The sequence below is a fragment of the Lissotriton vulgaris genome, chromosome 7, assembly GCF_964263255.1.
Source record: "Lissotriton vulgaris chromosome 7, aLisVul1.2, whole genome shotgun sequence".
In the NCBI taxonomy this organism is placed as follows: Eukaryota; Metazoa; Chordata; class Amphibia; order Caudata; family Salamandridae; genus Lissotriton; species Lissotriton vulgaris.
Genome location: NC_141695.1, coordinates 27,224,441 through 27,247,406, shown reverse-complemented (window position 1 = coordinate 27,247,406; position 22,966 = coordinate 27,224,441).

Here is a 22,966-nt window from a genome sequence, read left to right as displayed (position 1 = left end):
TCTGAGGAATTTAGGAGTCTCTGGCACCTTACTTCAATGGCTGCGCTCCTTCCTGGAGGGAGGAACATTTCAGGTCTTCGAGGAGAATGTTCTATCCGAACCCACCGCCTTGACAAGCGGGATCCCTCATGCTTCTCCCTTAGTGCAACCCTTTTTTAATGTATATATGGCCCCTCTGGTAACCATTGTAGCCCCCTCAGGAATCCGCATAGTGACCTATGTGGACGACACGCAATTGGCACTCATCCACCTTTATAAAAGATGAGTCTAGTTCTAGCGAATCGACAGAAGTTAACAACAGTAACACGAGGACCTCTGATCTTACGTGCTTTATCACCCCTGAGAAACAAGAACTTCTCAGCATTGTTAACAGCATACAATCCGGTTCTCCGAGTGACGTATGCCCACCGACTCGCTGCAGAGGAGTCATGGAGTCCACGGTTATTGATTATATCAATCAAATTGTATCTCTGTCCTTTGAGGAATGTAAGGTATTAGATGCCTGGAAAATCGCCCAAGTAATCCCCCTGAAAAAAAAGGCCAACATTCACATCTCCCAACTCCAGAATCTCCGCCCCATATCCCTCCTCCCTTTTTGTGCCAAGATTGTGAGAAAGTAGTGAATATGCAGCTCATGAGTTATCTGAAAGATCACTCGCTCTTACATCCTACTCAATCAGGGTTTAGAGCCGGATACTCTACTGAGTCAGCCCTACTTTTCTCCACAGAGAGTCTTAGGCGCATAGTGGATGAGGGAGAGACAGCAGCGTTGGTATTATTAGATCTAAGTGCAGCTTTTGACACCGTGCTGCACTCAACGCTGCTGTCTCGGCTAGCTGGAATGGGAGTAAAGGGGTCAGCCCTTGCGTGGCTGGAGTCTTTCCTGGCCAACAGAAACTTTCAGTTGCACTGCCCCCCTTCAGGTCCTCTCTTAGAAGTGCGAGCCACGGGGTCCCTCAGGGCTCAAGTTTGAGCCCCACCTTGTTTAATATCTATATGGAGCCCCTGGCTCGCATAGTAGAGACTTATGGGGTGGGCATTGTCAGCTACGCTGATGACACCCAACTGATGTTCAAACTTACGCCCGACCACAGAGAGGATGCCACCAATTTCTCCAACTGCCTCTCTTCCGTGGCAGCTTGGATGAACAATAATTGCCTTCACCTTAATGGCGATAAAACCGAGCTGCTGGTGGTGGGAAAATCCTCCTCCGCATGGTCCCACATGTGGTGGCCAGCGGAACTGGGCAGTTTACCTTGCCCTGTGGCTTCGGTGCGGAACTTGGGCATAACGTTGGATTCTAACTTGTCATATAAACCCCATGTGAACAAAATCACAGCAAGATGTTTCAGCATATTAAGGGTCCTTCGGAAGGTACTTGATCTTCTTCCCTTAGACTCAAGAAAGACCATCGTCCATGCCCTAGTCACCCCCCATTTGGACTATGGGAACGCCTTGCTATTGGGTTTGAGCAAGAAGAGCACCCACCAGCTCCAATGTGCTCAGAACGCCGCTGCGCGCCTTGTGCTCAAGTTACCTCGAAGAGCCTCAGGGAGACTGGCCTTGACCAGACTCCATTGGCTCCCTATCAAGGAGCGAATTAAATTCAAGGCCCTTTGCTTTGCCCACCGCATAGCCCATGGAACTGGCCCAGGTTATCTGCATAGTTTACTTACCATACATCGCCCTACCCGGAATCTTAGATTTTCCGGTACGATGATGTTTAAAATCCCTAAGATAACTAGAGCCAAGATGGGCGGCTCTTCGTTCAGATACCTGGCTGCCAGGGGCTGGAATGAACTTCCCATCGAGATACGGATGGAACCTTCTGAAATAAGATTTCGAGGAAAATTGAAAACTTTCCTCTTTCCCCGCATCTGATCCCCCTCTCTTCCCCTTGCCCCTGTCCGTTTCCTCCTGTGTTCATTCCTCTAGGCTCCTTTGCGGTTTTCAGCGCGGGGACACTCTGTTTTTGAGTAACCAGGCGCTTTATAAATGGCTTCTATTCTATTCTATTCTATCCAACCGGACAACAAAACCAACAATCTCCATACCTGCCTAGAAGACATCTCGACATGGATGGATTCACCCCAGCTTTAGCTTAATGGCGGAAAAACATAGATTATGGTGCTGGCCAATCCCCTCAGCTTTGACCCGAGCTTGATGTGGCCAACAGGCATGGGTCTGCCCCGAGCCCCGAAGACCGAGATCAAGAGCCTTGGCATTTGGCTGGACCAAGACCTGAACTTCAGGACACAAGCCAGGAAGACAACGCGGCCTGCTTTGGCCTGCTGAGAATGGCCTGCAAAATACTCCCACTTCTCCCCCCTCTAGCAAAAAAGGTTTCATACAATCCCTCATACTTTCTAGGCTGGACTATGGGAATGCACTATACCTTGGCTCCCCCTCTTCAGTTACTTCTAAACTCCAGCTAGTCCAAAACAGTGCAGCCAGACTTCTGACAGACCTACCTAATAGACAATCAGCAAAACTTGCTATACACTCCCTCCACTGGCTCCCAGTGCAAGAACGCATTAGATTCAAGGCTCTGTGTATTGCTCATAAAACAATTCAAGGAAGTGGCCCCTCCATTAACTCAGCCTTGATCCACCCCTATAAAGCAAGCAGGAAACTTTGGTCAAATGAATTGCGACTAGCCGAGGTCCCTAGAATAAAGAAGGCCAGAAGCGGTGGACAGTTTTTCTCCTACAATGCCACCAACTCTGGAACTCCCTGCCACCCCACCTTCCCAATCATCAGACCTTTCGTAAACAACTTAAGACTCACCTGTTTCCTTAGCCTCTGTACCCTCCCGTATTGGTAATTAGCGCTGGGACACTCCCGGGTAGCCATGAGCTCTATAAATGTCTTTTCATTCATTCATTCATTCATTATTCCAGTGTGTAATCTACTGTTATAAAGTTAGATAAACAAAATGGTCACATCTTGCACATGGTACACAAAGCATCTAAATTCACAGTTTGTATGGAGGTAAATGCATTTGTGGTTTGGAAATCCCAATCCTGGTCACAGAATCAGAACTGGCAGATCATTCCTCTAGCAAATGGAATTTGAGACCATATATATTTGGTATGGTGGAATTTGAAAAAGAGCACATTTAAAATTAGGAGCAGATTTGTTGAAATTTAAGGTATTTCCTGCATGTAAATGTAGGTGACACACAAAGGCAGCAAGCTGGTGTTATTTAAATGTGGCTCTGTTAGCAATGCTGCAAACCAAAAAGGTCAACCAAGTAAAAGAAGGAAAGCAACAAATAGGAAAGCCATCCTTTGACTGGACCTCAGCTCTCCAATTTTAGTCCTCCATCCAACATTAGATGGACACTACTCCATCAATATTGGCATGCATCTGCCATATTTAAACTGTCTTTTGAGTGGGACAGAGGGACACTTGGGACAGTAATGGCAGTCTGTGTTTCCTACAGTAGATACATTTGTCAACACATCCCTGATCAAAATCTACTCACAAACACCTGCACCATACAAACCATTTACCGCTCCAAAATCTGAACCAGCAGCAGTAGACATGTGTCTTCTTTTTTTGAAAAACAGAGGTTTCCTTCAGAGCTGATTTTTTTAGTCTACATTAAATCCTTAGCAGCTGCTCTATGAGCATCCCAGTCATATGTCACAGTAGTATCAGAAGTAGACAGAAGTAGACACTTCGCCTGTTTGCCTGTTTGCCTGTTTTGCCTGTTTTGCTACTAGCGCATCCTTGGACCTGCGCTCACCTCTTCACCTCAACGTTGCAGCTCGCCGCACCCGCTCCGCGGGTGCCGCTTCGCCGAGGGTCCCGCTGCTGACTCTGCCTGCTCTCTGTTGGGGCACTCCAGGGCGAACCTTGGGCATTGGAAGGCTTGAGGGCTGCGAGCGTGCAGGGACTACCAGATCCAGGTGTCCCTGCGAGACCGATTCCATCTTCCGGTCCGCTCTCCCTCTAGCTCCGCCCCCCGCCCATCGGAGGGCCGATAAAATCACCTGTGCTGCCCTCGATCCCTGGGACACTTCGCCTGTTTGCCTGTTTTGCCTGTTTTGCTACTAGCGCATCCTTGGACCTGCGCTCACCTCTTCACCTCAACGTTGCAGCTCGCCGCACCCGCTCCGCCGAGGGTCCCGCTGCTGACTCTGCCTGCTCTCTGTTGGGGCACTCCAGGGCGAACCTTGGGCATTGGAAGGCTTGAGGGCTGCGAGCGTGCAGGGACTACCAGATCCAGGTGTCCCTGCGAGACCGATTCCATCTTCCGGTCCGCTCTCCCTCTAGCTCCGCCCCCCGCCCATCGGAGGGCCGATAAAATCACCTGTGCTGCCCTCGATCCCTGGGACACTTCGCCTGTTTGCCTGTTTTGCCTGTTTTGCTACTAGCGCATCCTTGGACCTGCGCTCACCTCTTCACCTCAACGTTGCAGCTCGCCGAGGGTCCCGCTGCTGACTCTGCCTGCTCTCTGTTGGGGCACTCCAGGGCGAACCTTGGACATTGGAAGGCTTGAGGGCTGCGAGCGTGCAGGGACTACCAGATCCAGGTGTCCCTGCGAGACCGATTCCATCTTCCGGTCCGCTCTCCCTCTAGCTCCGCCCCCCGCCCATCGGAGGGCCGATAAAATCACCTGTGCTGCCCTCGATCCCTGGGACACTTCGCCTGTTTGCCTGTTTTGCCTGTTTTGCTACTAGCGCATCCTTGGACCTGCGCTCACCTCTTCACCTCAACGTTGCAGCTCGCCGAGGGTACGCTGCTGACTCTGCCTGCTCTCTGTTGGGGCACTCCAGGGCGAACCTTGGGCATTGGAAGGCTTGAGGGCTGCGAGCGTGCAGGGACTACCAGATCCAGGTGTCCCTGCGAGACCGATTCCATCTTCCGGTCCGCTCTCCCTCTAGCTCCGCCCCCCGCCCATCGGAGGGCCGATAAAATCACCTGTGCTGCCCTCGATCCCTGGGACACTTCGCCTGTTTGCCTGTTTTGCCTGTTTTGCTACTAGCGCATCCTTGGACCTGCGCTCACCTCTTCACCTCAACGTTGCAGCTCGCCGCACCCGCTCCGCGGGTGCCGCTTCGCCAAGGGTACGCTGCTGACTCTGCCTGCTCTCTGTTGGGGCACTCCAGGGCGAACCTTGGGCATTGGAAGGCTTGAGGGCTGCGAGCGTGCAGGGACTACCAGATCCAGGTGTCCCTGCGAGACCGATTCCATCTTCCGGTCCGCTCTCCCTCTAGCTCCGCCCCCGCCCTTTCAAACTACCATAAACAGTGTGTGTACTCCCGCAGCGCGGGACGCAGCTCGGGGCGAAGACCGGGCAAAGAGCGGGCCGTTTAAGGCCGTTCAAGGACGGCAGAGGACGGCCCAGGCCCTGAATCCCTGTCTCATCGCCCTGAGATCATCAACCAGGTAAACCGTTTGTTGCTCAGCCTTCCTTGAGGCCACAGCTATCGAATACCTGGTATAGCTTGTCTATTGCTAACGCCAACCATGCGGCACAAAACTAGAAGCTGTACCAAAAAAGCTGCGGAGGTAGCTCAAGTGACTGGCCCTATTGACCTCTTTATCTCACGGGTAACAGAGACAATCGACAAGAGCATTGTACTCCTAGAGAAAAGAGTTTCCCTCGACCTCATGAATGCTAAGCGCTCTTCCCTGGGCTCCCTTGTAAATGCAAATTCACCCTCTCAGCAAGCTTCGACCAATTGCTCCTTGCCCTTGCCCTTGACCACTATGGGCACTGTTACAGTACCGAGTGCTGTCGACTTGTCAGTTACCTGCTCAGAATCTGACCCGTCCTTTGTGGATCTGGAGGCGACCCCAGACCTAGAAGCCTGTCGGACACCCGGAGAGACGGAGCCGGGCCTGGATGGGTTAACTGCCAAGTCGACCCCTTATGTGCCCAGCGATTCCAGGGGAAAGGTTACTGTTATCCCTTCAAAAGTAGTAACTAAGCCCAAAACCAAGGAGTCTAAATCTAAGGAGAAGACTAAAGCCAAAGCTAGTAACCATAATTTGGTGACACCTACTCCACATACAACGCCTGGCATCCCATGCTGGGTCGAAAACATGGTCACGGACCTCAAGCATGATCTTGAAACTACAATAGTGGCCCAAATTAAACCCTTGATTTCTAAATTGGACAGACTAACATCACTCATTAATACCAAATGGCCCAATAAGATCAATGAGCCTGGGCCCGTTCAGCAACAAGGGTATAGAGAACCACCACCCAATCCCCAACCGCCAGCTAAGGTCACAAAGTCTACAGCTGACAAAGTGAAAAATTTTACACCTTCTAAAAAACAATCTGCTTCACATCCTCCCCACTCAGCGAATAACCTTGCTCAACCACTACCTAAAGCGGTGAGCAATTCTTCACCCGTCCAGCAACCAGCTGCTGGATTGAAAACCACCACTCCCAAAGCCACGGACCCCAAAGGGAAAGCTACGAACATCCCAGCCCCTCACTCTACCAATAACTCTGAAGCCCCCAAGCCAAGGCAGACTCGTTTTAAGTCTATTAGTCTGCCACCAGAAGTTTCTCCTTTTGTGGCTGTGTTGACTGCTGTCCCCCCACTAAAGGAAGGAGTTAGAGAGACCTATGTAGAGTTAAGAAACAAATGTGCCCAGTGGCTTCAATTACATAGACCATTACCCAATAGTTTGAGTGGGGAAATTCTTACGGTGCGTAGAGGAGATTGGGTGGGTAGGAGTAAGAAAACAATACCAGGGGATGTAATTACTGTCAATTTTAGGGATGTGGGGGCTGCGACTTTCATTTGTAATGCTCCTAATAGTGGTCCAGCCACCCAGATCAAACCACTCCCCCTATCTTACTTCCTCCCCAATTTGACAAGACCCAACTTCCATCGGCCAAGCAATCAAGGGCCTGTACGTCCCCCTCATCATTATGCCTCTAACCATTGGCAGCAACCGCCTAACTTTCCATCTTTTGTCCCGCATCATGCTGGTCCCCAGTGGCAACAACCTTTCCACCCCTTACCTCCTTTTTGCCAACCCACCCAGCAGTGGCAACAACTTCCCCAGCCATCACTTACTAATCTGCAATGGCAACAGCCATGGCAGGATCCGTCTCCATCTCTGTCTTTCAACCCTTCCTATACACAGTTTGCCCATCCAAATAGGTACTGTGTATTGGATGAGGTTGATTGACTTCCTCCTAAGGGAGGATTAGATACTGACCTCCCTAGTGTTAACATCAGTACGAAGGATCCAGTGCTGGACACATCTCTCCCTATAAACTTAGAGGTGCTATCACCTACATTAATTAGGGACAGAGCTGATCCATCTAACCGCCAATGCACTGTGATCTCAGACGGAAACTTAGCACAGGGCAAGTTAAAAATCCTTAGTTGGAACCTTGCTGGGATCTCAAGGAAATTAGGCCTCCCGGAGTGGAATGCCCTGGTCGATGCCCATACAATTTGTATATTCCAAGAAACATGGGCCATTGAACCATTACATCGGGTGGGGTTTGTCACTATTTTTACACCAGCAGTAAAATCCAAGGCAGGGAAGGGGCGGCCATCGGGGGGGCTTATTATTTGGATAAGTATCCTCCTTAACTGCAGGATAATCACTAAGAAGCCAAGAACCCCGGATATTCTTGGTGTCTCACTATTGGGCTTACGGGGAAGCATGATTGTTGACCTCTATAATGTTTATATCAGGGGAACTAAAAACGGGTGTATTTCACCTACAATGTTGGAGCTTGAGGCTCAGTTAGGAGAGCAGAGTGGACTTGGGCATATCCTAGTAGCAGGGGATTTTAACTGTACATACGAACCACTTCCCCTAGAAGGAGTACCAGACCTAGGAGAAGAGGATAGTAGATGGGGTATCCCTACCCTCTCTATCCCACCCATCAAACGCTGGACTCGCAGTGCAATCCACCTAAATGCACTCACATTGGAGTTTGGCTTAAGAGCTGCCAACGGTCGCACTCGATCTGATCTGCAGGGTGCTCCCACATTCAACAGAGTTGGTCAATGCACACGGATTGACTATATTCTGCTGGATAGGGGCCTCTGGAGTCATGTTAACGACATGGTCATCACCAACACTATAGAGAGCGACCACAATCCACTCTCTTTATCTCTAAAAAATCCTTGGCCCACTGAAGTATTGCCAGTCCCTCTAAGCCGCCAACAGGGGATTACTGTCGCCACTTGTGGCAGGCGTCTAAAGTGGAGTAAGATTATGTGCAACACCGATAAATTATCAGCAATAGATGAAGTGGTTAAGGGGATGCAAGCTGAAATTGGCTCGATTGACCTAATTATAGCAGCAGACAAGGCCACCGCTACATTTGAAGCTGCTGTAAAAATTATAGGGGACCTTCTTTGGGTCCAATTGCCCTCAGGGAAACAAAAATCTCTACTAAAAACTAAAGGTAAACACGACTGGTATTCGGCAATGTGCAGAAGGGCCAAATCTCGTCTAATAGAGGCAGTTAAAGGGAAGTCCCCTCTACTAATCCAAATTGCTAGAAGAGACCATAAAAAGGCCCTACAGGTAGCTAAAAGGGAGTGGGAGGACGCCTACTGGCTAACCCTTAAGGAAGCCAGTATGAAAAAAGACTCTAAATCCTTCTGGGACGCCATAAGGGCATGAAACAGACCGGATAGTGACCTCGTAACCTGCAGCATTCCGGGGCAGGTATGGGAAGCTCATTTTGCCAAACTTTATTCCTGCCATAATGATCTGAACAGGAGAGGGCCTGTCCAAACCTCTCCTTACATTAATTATATTCTTCTCCCCAGTGATCCTGAATTCACACAGAAGGAAGTAGAATATGCTATTAATTCCATCATTCCACAAAAAGCAGCAGGACCCGATGGTATCCCGGGGGACCTGTTAAAATCTGATGGTGTTACTTGGGGCAAACTAATCCACTCCCTCCTTCTCGCCATTTGTAGGGGTGCCCCCATTCCAGCGTCATGGAAGGGGGCAGAGGTGGTTCCCATCCATAAGAAAGGCCCAAGGGATGACCCGTCCAATTATAGGCCGATTAGCTTGCTAGATGTAAGCCAAAAAGTTGTTGGTAAAGTTATTCTACTCAGGATACTTAACTGGGTAGATGAAAATAAAATACTTACCGATTTCCAGGCCGGTTTTAGAGTAGGTACTGGAACGATAGAGCAGGCTTTCAGACTTATGATGATTTACTGGAAGGTGGTAGTGATAGGCAAGGGCAGTCTTTATCTCGCATTTATCGATTTAAAGACTGCCTTTGACCTTGTCCCCCGGGACTTGTTATGGAAGGTCCTGGCTAATATGGGGCTCCCACATTATCTACTATCCCTACTAGTTAGGCTTCATCAGGACAGCTTTGCCCAAATTAGGTGGGGTTCAGGAGGGGAGAAAACGGGCTGTATTCCGGTCGAGAGAGGGGTCCGCCAGGGATGTGTTCTGGCTCCCACCCTTTTCTCTTTGTACATCAATGGGGTGGTTGAGCACTTACTCAAATTTCCATCTGATGAACCATCCCTGGCGGGGGTTCGTATACCGACCCTTCTCTTTGCGGACGACACGCTCCTAATCTCTAAAACCCCCATGGGTCTACAGAAACTCTTGGACAATTTCCAATCCTTTTGTACTGATCGGGGCTTGGTCATAAACACCAATAAAACAAAATACCTTGTTCTTAACCCCCCCAAACAGCAAGTGCGTCCCCCTATCTTAAACACTGAATCCCTGGAAAGGGTGAAAGTATTTGACTACTTAGGGATACGCATTTCAGACAAAATGGATTGGACTCCTCATCTAGACAAGATGCTGCTGAACCATAAAAGGATCACAGGTGCCCTATTGAGGGAGCAACGTTCCAGTTCGTTGAAACCAATAGGAACAGTCCTAGAGATCTATGCCGCCAAGGGCGTCAGCTCTGCACTTTATGGAGCTGAACTTTGGGGCTTTGCATCTTCACTAGCTCTTCAAAAATCTGAGAATAATTTCTGCAGACAAATAATGTCCCTCCCACAAAGTACCCCACTTTTACCCCTATTTATGGACTTTGGCTGTACTCAGATTGGCGAAATCGCGAAATTTCGTCCTCTCTTACTATGGGCCCGTATTTGGCGGGTTGAGGAACTTAGTGCCTATGCCAGAGGCCTGGAAGAAATAATGGCATCACCACATTGGGCCAGAGTCAAATGGCTAACAGACATGAAATCCTTATTGTCGAACTTGGGCCTATTGGACTTTTGGTCAAGCAGAACCTCTCCACCAAAACAAGTACTCAAAAACCTCTATCGGGATTGGATCTGCTCCCAAAGGCATTCTAGCACATCCATTGGCAGGCTTACTGAGGATTTTCTGAAGTTTAAAGATATTCCCAGGCGAGAACCCTACTTAGATATCATCGGGAAACCGTTTGCCCGGTCTTTGTATTTTAAATTCAGAACGGGTACTTTGCCATTGAACACTTTTACCAAAACATGGAAATCCTGTCCACACAAAACTGACCTGTGTCCTTCATGTCTAGCCCACCCAGAGACATTGGCACATTTCCTATTTGTCTGTAGTGAATATGCCAATCCAAGAAGGGTGTGGCTGAAGAACTTGTGCCGGCAACTGGGAACCAGGAGCCATGATGTGGCAATCAGGATACTTGTTTCGGACAGTTATGTACCCTATGCCTGTGCCTTAGCCAAATTTTTATTCTGGGCTTGGGCTATTCGAGCCAGAAAGCTTAAAAACTCTGTTTAATCCTTTCTTAAACTATATTAATTCTAGCAAATGTTATATTTGTCGCTATTAACTGGATATGTCTTATTAATCTTATTAATCATCAATTCTTTTTTAACTTGCTTTTATGATAATGAAATTTTATCGAAATAAAGCTTTTTGACTTGACTTGACTATCAGAGTTCAAATTTAAATCAATAAATTCATTAGAAAATTGTTGAAGAAATTCCACAAATGTGTTGTCCTGATATAAATTATTATAAAATCTCCATCTATTTTTGCGCGCATGCTGCTATAATAAATCAGTGTGAGGTATAACTGTGGCATGGTCATAAATAAGGTTGAAACCAATTTTGACCTGTGTCAGAGAATGTAAAAGATTGTGAGTGGAAAAAATATAGTCAGTCATGTAATTCGATTGATGTACAGGGGAGTAAAAGGTAAATAACAATCTGTCAGGGTGCAAAGTCTTTCAGACATCAGTCAAATTTGAGAGAGACTAGCCTTTGTAAAAGATTTTTGCATTTTGGGAATATATTTGGACTGAGAGTGCCAAACAATGAAACAATCCAAAAGTTTATTGCAGTCCCCTCCTACAATAAAGTTATCCTGTGGGCATGAAAACAAAGTAGAAAAGTTATTCCAGAATTGAAAATCTACACCTGTAGGACAATAAACACTGCATGCAAAGATTCATACATTAATAATATTTAGAGTCAAAAGAAGCAATCTACCCCCCTCATCTTGAGCTTCTTTGTTGATGTCTAGAGATAAAGACTTATGAAACAAAATAATTACACAATTTTTATGTTTAGTAGCTGAACAACAGGAAACATACCTCACCCATTTTCTCTTTAGAGAATTCATATCCTTGTTTGGAATGATACATTTCTTGCAGTAGAGCAATCTAACTCTTAAGCCCAGATAAATGAGTCTGAACCTACCTTTTTCAAATGCGGTTACCAGACCCTTTACATTCCAAGAGACAGTGCATAAAATAACTCACGTTAAACAATCAGGAGAAAAAAATATGAAGTAGTTGAGAAAAAATAAGAGATCATCCAAAAGGCAATCATATGGAAATACGTAAGAAATCTAGAAGACTAGGCTGAGTGGATAATGAATGCAAGATAGAGGATAGAATAGAATACAAATGCATAAAGGGAAGGAATGGTAAAGAGAAACATGCATGAAAGCTCTAAGAACTCCTATTTTTTTAAGTAGAAAATATGGCATCAACCTGAAAGACTTTAACCATCTGGGCACAGAGAAAAAAAGAAAACAATAGTAGTAAACATGGAGGGTGGCATAGTTCTTATGTGGAGAACGTTCAAGAACCCACCACCGCGGAAAAAGGAGATAGCTATAAAATAAAGCCAGATAAGGTATGGATAGGACAGATGTTCGGATGATATACAAAAAAAGTATGCACAGGAACACCTAGCATTACAAGAAACAAATTCACTTATATTGGTGTGTATAGATGGGGAGACAATAAAAGTCAAGACCACATGTGCGAAGACAACCTTTACCCTGCAGTCAGAACAACGACCTGCCTTTACAATTCAGTCACTACCCCGACTGCGACGTTACTACGCATTCCTACACCCCGCAAGTCTGCTTTAGATTTGCGTTGTTGGACTGGTGTTGGATTTTAAGTCCAACAACTTCCTTACTGTGGCGTAGACTGAAGTTGGAACAGTAATCTATAATATTCCAAAGTCCAGGGGACCCCTAAGGCAAGTCATTGTAATGACTTGCATGGTAAAGTAATGCGTGGTAACATTGCAGTCTGGGTAGTGACTGCGTTGTAAAGGCATGCCAAGCAAATGCATGTAGGGTTCCATCATACAACCCCACAGGACACAGCGATCGAACCACACAGACATATAGTGGACCTGTAAAGACAAAGGGAATAAAGTCATTGCACACACTGTAAACAAAACAACAACAACAAACAAACACAACTTGAAGAGATTGATATAGAAGCACAACAAAAATATGACAAATGAGTTCAAGTTTTCCCTTGATCCATTGCTTCTACTTTATGAGTATGGATTCACTTCTTTAGGTTCTCTGGATTTTCACATGTGTAGGACCAGTCTTTCTACGTGACATTAAATAGACAAAGGGGAATTAGGCCTAAACAAGCATGTATGGATCTCAGTGTAGGGCAAAGATCGAGAAACTCCTGTTGAAGAGCCATTGAACGAGCCACATCCTGTGCAAAGAATATCCGCTGACCTGACCATAACATTTGCTTGTATTGTTTTGAGGCTGAGAGCCTGACTCTGAGTATTGTTAAAAGTAAGCATTAATACCCTGTATGAGAGTAGAGTTGGATTTTAAATGAGTTGGTGACCCAACACGAGGAGCTCCCTGAATATTAAGAGTGGGAATTTCCTTAACTCCAACAATTTTAGAAAATTGCGAGCTGTAGAAATCATGTTGGGCTCCACTCCTTCAGGAAGGCCATAGATTCTGCATTTATTACATCTAATGTGGTTGTTGAGGTCCTCAATGTCATTTTGAGTTGGAGGATTTTCTTTAACAGGAAGTCTATTCGAACCATAACATCCTGGGCGCAACTGTTTCTTTGTTCAATGTCAGAAACTCTGGAGTCATTTTGATCATTTTCCTAAATTTTTTGAATTTCCTCCTTTAAATACTCCAGAGTGCAAGGCAATGAAGTCTTTTTTTGTCCATTTGTTAACATTACCAGTTTGCTCCCTCCAGGATGATGTAACTGAAGAACTGGGAGAAAAAGTTTGTTTCTATGTAGATGGCAGTCAATGATCCATGGTTAGAATGGTTAATGAAGTATACCTACCACTTGTATATGACAAGACAGGTCATAAATAATACATCACTGGAAAGATTAGAACGAGGACCGAAGGAGATGTTAAAATTTACTTAGCACTTCACCATCTTGTGGTAATTAAGGGCCATATGTATCAAGCAAATTCGCATTCGCAAAGGCCGAAATTCGCAGAATTTCGGCCTTTGCGAATGCGAATTTGCTAAATGGAATGTATTAAGAAAAATTTGGTGCAATTTGGTGCAAAATAAGGAACCGCAAAATTTGGGATTCCTTATTTTGCAATTGCATTTAAGGAATCGCAAATTTTGTGATTCCTTAAATGCAATGTATGTAGCAAAAAAATTTAGCAAAATGCCCTTAAGGAATCGCAAATTACCACCAACTTCTAGTTGGTGGAAAGTTGCGAATTCCTTGAAAAATGCAAATTTTTGCATTTTTCTAAGTGCCATGTGACACACATACATACCCTTAGGTCATGTATGTGCGCCACATGTGCACCCATGCATATTTTAGGGGTGCAACAGGGTGTCCTTTGGACACCCCTGCACCCTTGAAATTATTCTCAATTTGCGATTAGCAAATTGCGAATCGCAAATTGAGAATAACTTCCCATTCATTTCTATGGGCCTCCTGGCCCATAGAAATGAATGGGAAAGTATTCCTTAATTGCGAATCGCAATTTGCTAATCGCAATTTTAAGAAACCGCAAAAAAAATTCGATTTCGTACATACATACCCATTTGCGATTCTCAAATAGCGATTTCTTAAAAATCGCTATTTGAGAATCACAAATGGGTATCTTGATACATATGGCCCATACTGTAGAAACAATGACCAAGAACTTTGTCAGATAAAGTCAGTCATTGAAGGTGGAACCCCATTTCATACTATAACGTTATTTTGCAGAACCCACAGAGATCAGCTGCGGAGTGTCCCAGGTATTCTCACTGAGCCCCACCCTCTTCAACATCTACATGGGCCCCTTGCTGCCATCATCAGGAACCACACACTCAACATTGCCTCCAATGACACCCAGCTGATCCTCTCCCTCACCAACAAATCCACAGCCTCCAGAATCAACCCCCACAGCAGGATGAAGACCGTTGCCACCTTGATGAAAGATAGTTGCCTCAAACTCAACTCGAACAAGACTAAAGTACTCACCCTGGGATCCAAACCCCTCAGCCTCCTGGTAGCCTGCCACATTGGGAACCCCCCACTCCCACGGACCACACATGTAACCTTGGCATAATACTGGTCTCCTCACTCACAATGAACCACTAAATCAATGCTGTATCCTCATTATGCTTCCACATGCCCAGCCTGCATTGAATGGCATTCAGATGGATCCCCACCGAATCCTATAAGAACGTAACCCATGCACTCATCACCAGCAGACTCGACTATGGCAATGCCAGACCCAGACTGGTCCGCAACATCCCCCACCGCACCCACATCATCAAACTACACTGGCTCTTAGTCAACAAAAGAATCACCTTCAAGCGCCTCACTCATGCCTATAAAGCTGTCCATGACGCGGGACCAGCATATCTGAACCACCACCTCTCATTCCACATACAAGCCAGACACATTTGCTCCACCCAACTGGCCCGACTACCATCCCACGGATCCACAAGACCAGAGCTGGGGGAAGATCCTTTTCCTATCTCACCGCCAAGACCTGGAACACCCTCAGGCAATCCCTGTCCCTAACCCAATTGAGAAAGGGTCTCAAGACCTGTCTCTTTGACTGAACTCCTGCTCCCAGACAGATCAGCAGCCCCCTCCTGTTCCTCAGCACCTTGAGACCCTTACGGGTAAGTAGCTGTGCTTTATAAACACCTGATTGATTGCTTTAATCAAATAAATATGTGTCCCTTTAAAAATAAAGGCAGAGGAACCTGGAGAGAGGCTCACAAGCTGCCTGCTTTCTCCATAGCAATGGGAGAGCTAAGCCCCGTGTGGCCATCTTGAGGCACTCCAATCACACACCAATATTTTTGTTTGAATATAGAGAAAGAAATGAGGCAGTTTAGCAAACTCTGTTGAGTTAGGGAAAAGTAGTTTTATTGATTTATATATTTTAACAAAAGTTTTTGGAGTATCACAGTATTTTCGTGCAAGCATCTACAAAGTACAGCGGTACCAACTGAAATCTAACAAAAAAATTATATATGACTAAAGACACGATGACACACCAGTCCATTTCACACTACAACACGCCACAGCACTCTACAACGTGCCACGCCAAAACACTCTAGGTCAAGCCATTATTTGCCATACCACTCCACTCTACGACACGACATTCCACTGTATGCACCTCCACTCTATAATACTCTACTCCACTCTATGCCCCTCCACAACACACCATTCTACTCTCCAACATGCCACTCCATTCTACAACACGACATGCCACTCCACTATACAACACTCCACATACTCAACTCTATGATGCACCACTCCACTGTATGACAAGTGACCACTCTACGTCACTCCACTTTACGCCACTCCACTCTAGGACAAACTATTTCATGACACTCCATTCTCCGACACTACACTCTAAGCCACTACACTCTATTCTATAACAAGCCACTCTACTCTACGCCACTCCACTCTACTCTAAAACACATTACTCTGCTCTACACTACTATACTCTATGGCACAACACTCCACTGTATGACACTTTACTCCTCTCTGTGCTACACCACTCCACAATTACTCCACTACACTTCACAACACTTTACTCCACTCTATTCCCCTCCACTCTGCACCACTGGACTCTATGCTACTTCACTGTGCTCCACTTTACACCCTTCCACTCTAGATCACAAAGTAGAACTTCATTTTATGACACGCCATGTAATGTAATGTAATGTCAAGGTATTTGTAGAGCGCGTAGTTGCGGGAGGTCAGGGGCATGAGTCGAAGAGCCAGGTCTTCAGATTTTTGCAGATTGTTGTGAGTGTGGTGGCTGCTTTGATGTTCTGGGGTGGATGTTCCAGGTATTTGCTTTTAGGTAGAAGAAATATCGGCCTCCTGTCCTGCTTCTACGAATGTGGGGGATGTGTGTGAGTGATAGCGAGGTAGATCAGAGGTTCTGGTCTGGCTGGTGCAAGTGCAGTCAGTGGTTGAGGTAGGCTGTTGTGTTTTATCTAGGACCCCGAGCAATATCATGCCCTTATGCCCCTATACGGCTATAATCGATACATATCCCTATAATGGCATAATATCCAGAACCATATTTCAGCAAGTCGCCTCTGCAGTCCATGTCAGTCCATGACACAGCAGAAGTCACTTCCTTAGATTCCTAGATAGCACACCGAGTTCTTTCGACACTTCAAACCTCCAGCAACCTGGGAAAACCCTGCTTGCTTTGTTTTGATTTGTAATAGAACTCCTAACGAGCACTGTAAGAACGGCCAGTTCTTAATGACATCTTTATTGAAGTCTTATGTCCATAACTTACGTCAAACTCGGCACCTTTCAGGTATAAATAATACCAACGTTGCCTTAAGCAAACACAGCGGTGGTGGTGAACACAGGAGCAGAACAGCTGTCCCCTTGCAGAGAGCCCAGCAGATGCGAGAAGCCCACGGACGCTGCCCCTCCTCTTCGACGCGCTGGGAAAGACGCTGTCTTTTCTCCTGCCGAGAAAATCCAGCTCCGGCGTTTCCAGCCTACCCTTGCGGGTGACTGGAATATCGAGTCCTGAGAGGAGATACCAGACCTCCAACATTCTATTCCAGAGGTACGGTGCTGACTAAACCCTCAGAGAGAATTCTTGAAGCAAACCCTTGGCAAAACCAACTTAACTTAACTTGCTACTTACTTACTCCCTTCCACGTGTTAGGCTTAGGTCAGGTACACTGGGGTAGGCGTAGTTAGAAGCACCAGTTGAGGTCGTTAGCCAACTGTATATATGAATGTATATATTTTATTCATTTTAACCATCTTATGGCTAAGAAACCATATCAATGCTTTTACAGTATTATTTCGTAATACTGATCTTACTGTACGCACTTTTTATAATAACAAGTCTTGCAATTGTGGCAATTCATTTCTCTTGCATGAGAAGGAAGACTGTTCAATAAATAATACCTTTTATTGAAAACGCCCGTCTCTCTATTTCTCTGCATACTGGTGAAAGTAATCTTGCACAACTGACTGAGTGAAATAGCTGTCTATTGTTTCACACGACTCTAGAGATTGACTCTTAGTCTGAGGAGCAAAGTTGTCATGTTAATTCGGTTGTTGGAAAACTGAATCCCTTCTTGTCTGAGCCAAAGAAGCTGATCACTTCCTATTCAGTCAAGAACGTTTCCAGTGACCTCTGAGCTAGCTGGTACAAACCCAATTAAGTCTAACATAGTCAGTAGAGACCTAGAAGACCTCAGTCCTACATCTATACTGCTGGTTATGTTATTCCAATGCGCAGGGCCTATAGGGAAAATAGGAACTACACTACATGGCGCCCAAAGTTTGGTAAGGCGATAAAACTAATGCAAGACGTTAGAGTAACTCAGTCGTGCTTTTTCACACCGACCCTTTCTCCCGTAAAATACTCCGATAGACGTCTGGAGTGGGTGAAAGGTTAAAATCCGCCTGAACTTAGTAGGAAGAGATTCCTATGTAGAGTTTCTGGTTTATTCAACGTTGAAGGATACAGTGTTCCAAAATATTGTGCACCTAATCTTTGTCTCCTTGAAACCTGATCTGCAACAACAGACCTTCCTGACAGTAAAATGCCAGGAGAAGGCGAGACCAACGGGACCGCTGAAGCCGCAGTAAATGCGAATCAGCAGGACTCCGCTGATACAGGATTAAATGACCGGGATGCTATCATCATTCCGATCAATATAAGAAAAACTATAACTTTAAAACTTATAGAAAACGGACTGACCTCACGAGGTGGTACAGTCATTTTCGTGATAGAGGCACACGAATATCGGGAGACAGAGGTATTCTATTCATGGATAAACTTTCCAGCGGCTAACGCTACAACACACGAGTTCCACTATTACAAAATAGAGGAACCTCCGGAAGAGTATGCTCCTTTCGAGGAGATTAAAATTCCATTAAAATACCAAGAGCACCTGCTCTGGTTTAAAGGCGCCCTAAAACACAATGATCACATCACCAGGCTCGGTCCACTAGGTAGACCAGGAGCAACGTGGCCGGTTCTAGCCAGCTACACACCACATCCGGACATTGAGAAAATGTCAAGAGAAGAACTTTTAGCACAGCTAAAATTACTGATTAAAATACATAGACAGTTAGTCCAATATGTAATGCGGACTGCAACAGTCCAAACAGCTGTTAATATTCCACAGCTAAACCCCCACCAGGGGAACACAAATAAAATTATACCACAGAACATACAATCATGTCTTGGTAAAACACCCGCAAAACGGGAACAAATTCCCTTCTGGTTAGCACAGAAAATAACTCAAATAGAGGCAGTATTTCCGAATACTACCCCTATTGAGAAACACAGAATTCTGACTATCTGCCTTCCAATGGGGGTCGCACCACATGTGGAGGACTGTGACACTTGGGGTACAGTCTTTGCTTCCATTTACACAAAAACACATGGTGTTCCGTCAATGGCAGTAATACCAGATGTGCTAAAACAGATTCAAAATGAATACGGTCCAGAACCTGCTTTAACTCTTGGTATGAAATTACTGAAAGACTTCAGGCAGGTCTCAGCTATATTACTAGCCAACATAAAGGGAGAAGCAGCATCTGTGGCGATCCGCCAGAAATTGAAAGAAACAGATATAACAGATCAACCAATTGAGCTCGCCAGAATCAATAAAAAATGCTATGAGGAACTAGGTAGAGATAGCTTGGGTGGGAAACCAGTAAAACCCCAACTACTCGAAAATCCTGAAAAATTATTTATTAAAAATAATCTAAACACTCCTAAATGGGATGGAAATAAACAATCCACTCCCAAAGAAAAAGTTTTCCAGTCCAGAGAAAGGTCCAGAGAAAGGTCTCCTCGGCGGAGGAAAAGAACTCCGACTCGAGAACACCAGTCTCCCCAGAGGGAGCACTCTGAAAAGAGATATAACCTCAGAAATAGGGATAACTTGAAAAAAACTGATAGATATCAAAGTATTGATACACGTCCCTCTCGATCTTTTTCGCAGAAATCTGAAAGAAGAGGACGGTCAGACCCAGAAGAGCACACCAAGTCCAAAGACAAGGAACCTGCTCAAAGTGAAAAATCACAATTTCCAAAAAAGAAGTTAGCCAGTATTAGAGTAATCGAACATGCCGAGAATACTGAGGACGCAGCTGAAAAACGGAGAGTGGGCACAGACAATGCTAGACAGTGCAGCAGAAATCAGCATAGCTCGCAAGATCCTGAATAATCATCTGGAGACAGCGGACACAAATAAATACATTCAAGTAGAAACTGCAGACACCAGAGTTAGCAAACCTCATAAAATATACGAAATAACACTACGTATAGAGGGAGATAAGACTAGGAAAATAAGGGGTCTATTTTGGGATAACCTCTCAAAAGGCTATGACATCCTGTTAGCTGAGAAAGATTGGCCCCCAGAGTTTGTCAGGGAATGCCCTCATGGCGAAGAAATGATTATGCCTGCCTTCTCAAATCACATTCCAATTCACAAAAAATATACATATGCAAGGAAATGGGCAGTAGCTCAAGCACCTGCATTATATAAGAATCATGTAGGATGGGATGAGGACTCTCCTCCTCACAAAATCCAGTTAAAAAATCAACCTACTGCACAGAGGCAGTACCCAATTAAGCAAGAAGCTAAAAACAGGTCAGGGAGATTTTAGATCAACTTGAATATCAGGGGGTGATTGAAACATGCACCTCTCAAATGAACAATCCTTTGTTTCCTGTCTCCAAGCCAGACAATTCGTATCGTCTAGTCTTGGACTACAGACACCTTAACTCGTGTTGCAAAACATTTGCGGTACAAAACTCGCACAGTGCGGCACTGATGAATAACATAGTTCGGAAAAAATACAAAACAACATTAGACATTTCTAATGGATTCTTTTGTCAAAATATTGCACCAGAAAGCAGGTACTTGACCGCTTTCTCAATAATGGGGTCGCAGAAAAATTTCTGTAGGCTCCCACAGGGGTTCAAGAATAGCCCAGGATTATTTTCAGCCAGAGTAACAGAGTTACTACAGATATATGATGATGAGGCATTATCTGATGTCGATTACATCTATCTTACAGACGACGACTTGGACACTCACTTGAAAAGAGTGAACACCATAATACTTGGGTTTGCGGCAGAGGGTTACAAATTCAACTTTAAAAAGTCTCGAATTGCCCATCTAACAGTACTATTTTTAGGTTACGAATTATCAAGTGAGGGCAAAAGCCTAGCGGACAACTTCTTAGAGAAGTGCGCTGTGCTCCAAGCACCGAAAACACTGAAGAACTTACAATCGATTCTAGGCTTCCTGAATTTCGGTAGAACATATATATTAAACTATGCAGAAAGGGTTAAACCTCTCTACGAATTAATAAAACCTGATTTTAAACCAATCAACTCGACTCAAAAACACACAGAAATTTTGAGATCACTGCAAACAGACATGTTAGCAAAAACAAAATTAGAAACACGTGATAACACACGCAACCTTGTAATCCGAGTCATCCAAGGAAGATGCGGATTTACGTGCCTGACCTCGAATGAGGGAGAAACAGTACCAATAGCTTACAAATCCCATTTGTACACACAAGCGGAGAAAACATTCAGTCTCACAGAGAATACTGTGAAAGCAGTTCAAACTGCTATAGCAAAAGAACGAGCACTGGCACAAGGCAAAAGAATCACTGTTCTAACAGCAGAATCAGCCTTTGAGGCACTATTCAGCCCAGTAAATCTGCCTACAGTATCACTAGATCCGAAATGGATACAGTGGGAAAGTTCACTTGCGGCAGAAGACGTGAAATATTATTTCGCCCTTCACATGAAAAAACGGAATGATTTAAAATACGAACAAGAATATCCTCTGCCATTCGAAATTCTACCTCTCCAACAGTACTCTTGTATAATCTATACAGACAGATTTGTACAGCATTACAATGTAGAAGATAAAAACTACGATGCAGCCTGTGCGATTGTTAAAGGTCGCTGGCTCTGCGGTAAATTCAGACCGAAAATAACAAAAACTGAATCACTGAGAAAAAGTTCAGCTCAGCGAGCTGAAATCAGATCTTTGAAGTTGGCGCTTGAAAATGCCGAACGCGAATTCCCGACACTAATTGTGTGCGATTCGCATTTGTGCGTCAACTCTTATAATAATGAATTACAGAAATGGGTTCAAAATGATTTCAAAGACGACACAGGTGCCACAATCAAGCATAAAATGCTTTGGAAACAGGAAGTTCTTTTACAGAAAGAACTACAAAAGACTCACGTGGTACACGCACTGAGTCATCAGCGTGATGGCGTTCACGCTGCAGGGAATTCATTGGCTGACACAGCCACAGCGGAAGCAACTAAACCGGCTTCCGTAGCCACAAAAAAGCGTTCAGAAAAATATATAGACGGGGAAACCATGCTGGCAGTAAAAACGTCTTTGAAAGGCGACTGTGCAGCACTACCCGTGAACTATCCACTCAATTATGCATACGTAATTTATGAAAACTCCGTTCCTTTTGCTCGAATCCCTGGAGTGGGGGATAAGGTAATTCCAAACATGAACAGGAGAATCTTCCTATTGCAGGAAGCACATATGGGGTTGGGTCTGAGACACCAAACAATCAGGGAATCTCTGAAAGAATTACAATCAGAATACTGGTGGCCGGGAATGAACGTAGATATTCATTATTTTGCAAAAAATTGCGAAGACTGTAACAGAGATCGCAGTGACGAACCGGCCAGCGTAGTGTCAGGAACCCTAATAGAAAGCATAAGGCGATCTATAAGCATAATCAAACAGGAGAAATGCATCCCATTGTATATCGTTTAAGACTAGACTTCACTTAAAAAATGTGGCCCCAGCGCTCGGCTGACGCCAAAACTGTTATAAAAGATCTGCGAGTCTTTATCGGCACATACGCAATAGCCAGTCTCCATTCTGACCAGGGTCCTGCTTTTAGCTCTCGAGCTTATAAGGAGGCCATGACCAGCATGGGAATTGGGTTGCGGTTCTCTTGTCCATTTCACCCGGAAGGAAACAGTGTAGTGGAAAGAAAAAACCGAGACATAAAGCAATCTATAACAGCGAAGGTATTAGGTTCGGGTGATGGGTGGGTCAAACATTTAATAAGTGTCCAACGTAGTCTTAATAATTTGCCAAGAAATTCTCTAAAAGGTTTCAGCCCGTACGAACTATTGTTCGGAACTAGAATGTATGTTCAGGACCTTGATAGTCAGGCTTCAGTGGTTAAAGATGAAAATAAAAACTTTGAAATCAAAGATCGTTTGGC